Here is a 7276-nt window from a genome sequence, read left to right on the forward strand (position 1 = left end):
TGAAAAATGGAACATGAATCATAAGTGTTGCTCTTGAATATCTATCTTCGTCGTTTTACTTCTCGTCTTCTTTCCTCATCTATGTTTTTTTTTTGTGTTGCAGCTGTGGCCCATGTGCTGGAAGTAATCCCCGATCTCAGGCAATGGGGCGAGGGCTTAGTGTCGCAGAACTCTTACTCCGAGCGTGCTTGGACAGAGTTATCAAAGGGTCAATGGGAGGCCCGTAACCATGGTAATCTTCTTTTCTTAGTATGGTTTCCATTCGGGCTTCAATTAAGCTTACTCGTCTTTTTCTTTCGTAGGCCTCAGGAAGGATGTAGCAATGAGGCTCCCGTTTGCTGAAGAAGAGGCGCTTTCCCCTCCACCTGCCCCGAAGCAGGCCAAGGAGAAAAAAAGAAAAGGGGCTCCGAGCTTTCCGAGCTCTCCGGGCCCGTAAAAGAAAAGACCGGCGAGGAGGCCCCGTAAACCTAAGGGTAACATCATCCCTCTAACTTTGGAGTCAGTCCAACGACTAAGGGATGAGTCTGAAGAAGAGGAAGAGGAAGAAGAAGACTCCGGACTGGGTGCCTGTGTGCGAGCTGGCAGCGAGATTCAAGGAACTACCGAGCCGGCGGGAGCTGAAACTGCTCTGCCTCAATTTGATGAAGTCCCCGAGCGAGAAAAAGCTGAAGACGCTTCACCTCGAGGTGAGAAGGCTACCGAGGATGCGGTCGATGCTGGTGTAGGAACCATGCTCGAGGCTTCCCGTGATGAAGGCGGTACCCTAAAAGATTTACGTGGGGTAGTAGATATCGAAGATTCCCCCTCATTTTCTTTATTCACTGAGTCGATGATGCATGAAGCTCAGGCGGTGGAAACTTGCCACAGGGAAGGGGTCCATTGAGTAGAAGACCCTTTCTATGGCTATTTTGTCGGAGTGGAAGATGTCACCGGTCTGGGTGACTTGGATGTACTAAGGAAGAGCTCGAGTGAGGCCGCCTCGAGCTTTAAACTGACCAATCAGTTTCCGTCCCCCAGTGTCGATCCCAGGCGTAAGCGATCAATTATCATCTCGGTCCCGGAGGATGCTCGGGTTCTTTCTCCTCCCGAAGGGGTGGCTAGCTATCTTTGATGCTTGGTCACCGAAGAAGACCAAGCTAAGATGGATGAGGTAGAAGCCGCTTGTTTGTTCAACGAGGCCCAGCACGCTCTGAATCGGGTATGTTCGAGGTCCATTCCATTATCTTTTTAAAACTTTGAATTGTAGATAGTTCTAAGGTATTAAGGCGGCGGGGGCCAATATTAAGGCCCAGGCTAATGCGACCCAATACAAGGTCAATGTTGAAGCCACCCTAGCACAGGCCAAGAGCATGGTGGATCATGCGAGGTGGCAAGATCGAAGGGATGCCCTCAAGGGCATAGGAAACAAAGGCTTGGAAGCTGGCTTTTCCCGAGGAAGACTCCGAGAATTTGAGCGAATCTGGCGGTGGAGAAGACTCTGAGGGCGAATATGCTTCCTCTGATAAGGACCATGCTGCTTAGGCTTTGTAATTTTTGTCTTTCTGTCGAGGCCGCTTTGGCTTTCTATAAAGAACTTCCATCGGGCCGTGTTGCCCTTGTAAAAAGATTTTGATGAATATGTATAAAGCTTTTTCCCTTCCGTGGCTTCTGAATTTGTTGTATTTTTGTTAATTTATGTAAGGGTCAAAGCACCTTAGCATAAAATTATGAAGTTGTATTCGAGGGTCCAAGATTCGGGATGGTAAGGACCAATAATAAGCATTACCCTTGACCGTTCTTAATCGATGAACCCCGAATGATTATTCGAACTTGAGCTATGTAGCCCTTAATCTTAATGATCGAGTGAGGACCTGCTCGAACTCGAAATAAGGTAGCCCTTAGGCTTTCTAGTCGAGTGAGAATGATATCTCGAACTCGAAGTAAAAGTAGCCCTTAGGCCTTTGTAAATTTTGTATTTGGCCGATCGTTTATGTATATATATATATATAAGGCTTTCCACCCTTTTCGGCTCTAAAAGTTTTCCCTTGTTTTGTTGTTTTCACAAAGGTTGGAATGCCTTAGCACAAAATAATAAGGTTGTGTTCGATGGTTCGAACAAACTTTGCCTCTATTGCCCTTCTGGGTTAAGGCGTTATCGTGGTTCGGTGTTACCGAAGTTTTTTCCCGAAATATCTTAAGTTTAAGATTCTGCTGAGGGTAACCTTTAGAACCAATTGTGAAAGAATTTTTTCTTTTTGTAAGGCCTATTATTTTTACAGATTTTGAACGTCTCCAAACCGTGTTAAATTGGCCGTAGCCTTTTAGTTCGGGTGTAGCCCAGTGAGCTCGCTTTCTTGAGTTATCCAAGGCTTGCCAAAGATAACAGTCCTCGAGTAGGTATGGCCATGGCCTTTAGAATTCGTGGGTTGCCTATGAGGTCTTATTCCCTTGACGTTCAATAGTTCGATCTGTTCAAGTTTATTTTATGGACGGCAATCCCCGAGTGTTGTAGTGATTATCCGAACTCCGTTTGCAATCGACCCTTGGGCTTGTTTCCATAATAGATCGAAAGTATGGGGTAGTAAAGTGGAAATTTTCCCAAGACATTAGATAATTGGAAGGAAAGTACTTCTCTTTATTCTTGTCAAAAGCACACATGCGTATATGTTTTATGTCAGGGCTCAAGCAATCTATGTGGGCACTGTTCGTTTTGATCGTTTGGCCCTTACAATAAATCCTACCTATTGAGACCCTTTCATTTCGAAATAATTTCCTTGCTAGAACAGTTCAATATCCGAGGGTAATCCCCCCAGTATTCGAGGTTGATCGTAGAGAAATCTCAGATACTATAAACACAGTCTTTGATACCAATTCGTGATCGGCCTTCTATTCTAACTTAGCAGATCCATTGTTGCATCGTTAAAAACCTTGCCGAAAACCCAATTGGGACAAAAATGGTTCACGGGAAAAAGAGTGCAACGCGTGCTTTCACACCTAAAGGCTTCGTGCCACTCCTTGTCAATAATCTGGAAGTGTTAGTCAAAAAATAGAAAGAATTGAGATGGGGTCGTACCTCAGCAGAAATATCGTTTGAGATGAGTTACGTTCCAATTGTTTGGTAGCTATTCTCCGTCCATCGTTCCGAGCTTATAGGATCATTTCCCTGTGATCTCGAGAATCTGGTGCGACCCTTCCCAGTTCGGACCCAATTTCCCTTCATTTGGATTTCGGGTTTTTAATGTGACCTTCCGCAGTACCAAGTCCTCGACTTTAAAATATCGAAGTTTGGCCCTTTGATTGTAATACCTTTCGATTCGTTGTTTATGGGAAGCCAATCGAACAAAGGCAGCTTCACGTCGTTCATCTAATAGCTCCACACTTGTATTCATAGCCTTGTCATTTGATTCCTTCATCGCATATCGGAATCTGATGCTTGGCTCCCTAACTTCGATCGGTATCAAAGCTTCGGCGCCATAGACCAAAGAGAACATGGTAGCCCTGGTACTCGACTTCGAAGTTGTGCGATACGCCCAAAGGATTTTGGGCAGGATTTCTCTCCATTTTCCTTTAGCGTCGGTCAACCTTTTCTTGAGGTTTTGTATTATGTTTTTGTTGGTCGATTCGGCCTGCCCATTCCCACTAGGGTGATAAGGTGTTAGTGAGATCTTTTGATCTTAAGGCCTTCAAGAAATTTGGTCACCTTGCTGCCGATAAACTACTTTCCGTTGTCACATGCAATTTCGGATGGTATTCCGAATCGACATACGATGTGGTCCCAAATGAAGCCGATCAATTCTTTCTCCCTGACCTTCTGGTACGCCTGTGCTTCAATCCACTTAGAGAAATAGTTAGTCGTAAATAAAATAAATTGATCCTTGCCTGGTGCCGATGGAAGAGGGCCGACAATATCCATTCCCTACTTCATGAACGGCCATGGGGATAAAACTGAATGTAGCAGCTCCCCGGGTTGATGAATCATCGGAGCATGTCTTTGACATTTATCACATTTTTGCACAAACTCCTTCGCATTTTTTCCATATCAACCCAGTAATACCCGACTCTGATTACCTTTCAAACCAGTGATTCGATGCCTGAGTGGTTCCCGCATGTGCCTTCGCGGACCTCCCTCAAAACATACTCCGTATCTCCCGAACCCAGGCGTATTGCTAGCGCACCGTCGAACATCCTTCTGAGCAAAATTCCATCTTTGGACAAGCTAACTCGGGCTGTCTTTGTGCGCAGGGCCCTCGATTCCTTTGGATCGGAGGGAAGTTTTCCGTTCTTCAAATACTCTATGTATTTGTTTCTCTAATCCCAGGTCAAGCTTGTGGAGTTTATCTCGGCATGTCCTTCTTCGACCACTAACCTCATGAGTTGTACGACAGCCCCCGAATTGAGTTCGTTGTCCTCGACCCCTAGGTTTGCGAGGGCATCAGCTTTGCTATTTTGATCTCGAGTCCATTCCTTGAATCGGTATAGAGTTACTTGTAGCTTATCCAAGTATCTTTGCATTCGTTCCTCTCGAACTTCAAAGGTTCCGTTAACCTGATTTACAACGAGGAGGGAGTCACATTTGGCTTCGATCACCTCTGCTCCCAAGCCTTTGGCTAGTTTGAGACCTGCAATCATGACCTCATATTTGGCCTCGTTGTTAGTTAATTTTACAATTCTAATTGATTGTCTAACTACATTACCTGTGGGTGGTTTCAACACGATGCTGAGTCCGGACCCCTTTACGTTCGAAGCACCATCCGTAAAGAGGGTCAAGATCCCCGAAGACGTACCCGAGTTGATTAATAATTCTCTTTCAACCTCGGGTACTAGGGTCAGCGTGAAGTCAGCCACGAAGTCTGCCAAGATTCGGCCTCGCATAGGGTCCGACTAACATAATAGATAGGGAATTGCGTACCTTGTTCTTCTCCGACTAGGACTCCATTTACCGCTATCTCCGATACTGCCAGATATAAGTAAAGTTGTTCGTCTGCCCTCGGCGTGTGAAGCAGCGGTGGGCTCGACAAGTATCGCTTAAGTTCCTCCAAAGCCTGTTGACATTCTGGGGGCCATGTGAAGTTGTTCTTCTTTTTCAGCAATGAGAAAAATCGATGACTCCTATCGGACGATCTCGAGATAAATCGACCCAAGGCTGCAATGCGCTCGGTTAGCCTTTGTACAGCCTTCACATTATCCGCTACCACGATATCCACAATTGCTTTTATCTTATCGGGATTGATCTCGATTCTCCGATTCGACACCATGAATCCGAGAAACTTGCCGGACCCGACCCCGAATGCACATTTCTCAGGGTTGAGCTTCATGTTGTATTTCTTCAATATACTGAAAGTTTCCTGCAAATGCTTCAAATGGTCCTCTGCTCGCACGGACTTAACTAGCATGTCATCAATATCAACTTTCATAGATTTCCTTATTTGTTCTTAGAACATTCGGTTTACTAGGCGTTAATAGGTTGGACCAACATCTTTTAGTCCAAATGGCATTACATTATAACAGTAGGTATCATACTTAGTGATGAACAAAGTTTTTTCCTAGTCTTCCAGGTATATTTGTAATTGGTTGTACCCGGAATAGGCGTCGAGAAAACTGAGGATCTTGTGGTCGGTCGTGGCATTGATCATACGATCGATGTTAGGCAAAGGAAAAGAATCCTTGGGGAATGCTTTATTTAGGTCTTTGTAGTCTACAAACATTCTAAGCTTGTTTCCCTTCTTAGGGACTACTACAACATTCGCTAACCATTTGGGATATTTTACTTCCCGGATGGATCCCATTTTGAGAAGTTTAGTTACCTCATCTTTGATGAATGTGTGTTTGACCTCGGACTGAGGTCTCCTTTTTGTTTCACCGGGCGGAACTTCGGGTCCAGGCTCAGTTTATGAGTAGTGATCTCCGGTGGGATCCATGTCATATCGAGATGGGACCAAGCAAAACAATCCATATTAGCTATAAGAAATTGAATAAGTTTTTTCCTGAGCTCGGGAATTAACCTCGTGCCCAGGTATACCTTTCGATCAGGAAGATGTTTGATCAGTATGATTTGTTCTAGCTCTTCATCCGTTGATTTTGTGGCGTCGGAATCGTCGGGGATTATGAAGGATCGAGGTACCCCATAGTCATCATCCTCGTCAGTCCCCTGCTTCTCCGGTTGGGTCGAGGCCGGTATTTGTGGTTGCTATTTAACCTCTCATTTTTCCTTCGAGTTTGATCCTTTCATTGATGAGAGCGCCGATATTGGTATCACTTCGTCAACGGCAAACATTTCCTTGGTGGTAGGCTGCTCCCCGTAAACTATTTTGATTCCCTCTGGCGCTGGGAACTTTAGAATCTGGTGAAGGGTCGAGGATACTGCCCTCATGTTGTGGATCCACGACCTTCCAAATAGGGTATTATACCTCATATCGCCCTCGACTACATGGAACTTCGTTTCTTGGACGGTCTCAGCCACGTTCACTAACAAAGTTATCTCACCTTTGGTGGTTTCACATGCCATGTTGAAGCCATTTAGTACTCGGGCCTCGGGCACAACTTGATCCTGTAGGCCGAGCTGTTCTACGACCCTCGACCGAAAAATGTTGACCGAGCTACCTGGATCAATTAAAACATGTTTAACCTGAGTTTTATTAATGAGTGCAGATATTACCAGTACGTCGTTGTGGGGTTGTATGTTCCCTTCTTCATCCTCGTCATTAAAAGGCAAGGTTCCTTCTGGTACGTAATCTCGAGTTCGTTTCTCCCTTGTGATCGACACCTTGGTGCGCTTAAACACTGGTCCTTGAGGAATATCGACCCCTCCAATGATCATGTAAATCACGTGATGTGGCTCATCTTGCTCGTTCTGTCTATTTGAATCTCTGTTTTAAAGTGATTCTTGGCCCGATCGCTCAGGAATTCCTGAAGGTGCCCCTCGTTGAACAATCTGGCTACTTCCTCCCTTAATTGCCTGCAATCTTTTGTTTTATAGCCATAAGTGCCATGATACTTACACATTTGGATCAGATTTCTCTGGGCCGAATCGGTCTGCAGAGGTCGAGGCCATCTTGAATCCTTGATACGTCCGATGGCTGATACGACGGCGGATGCATCTACGTTGAAGTTATATTTCGACAATCGCGGTGCTTCTTTGGCCCCCGGCATCCCTGTCGAAACCACTCTTGCCCATGAGTCACCGGGAACTTTGACCTTGATCATTTCACCTCTCATTCCGTGCTAAGTTTTGCCCAGATCCGCTGCCTCTATGGTCTTCGTTATACGGTTAATATCGATCTCTATTCGACCTTGGTTC

The sequence above is a fragment of the Nicotiana attenuata genome, unplaced genomic scaffold, assembly GCF_001879085.1.
Source record: "Nicotiana attenuata strain UT unplaced genomic scaffold, NIATTr2, whole genome shotgun sequence".
Classification (NCBI taxonomy): Eukaryota; Viridiplantae; Streptophyta; class Magnoliopsida; order Solanales; family Solanaceae; genus Nicotiana; species Nicotiana attenuata.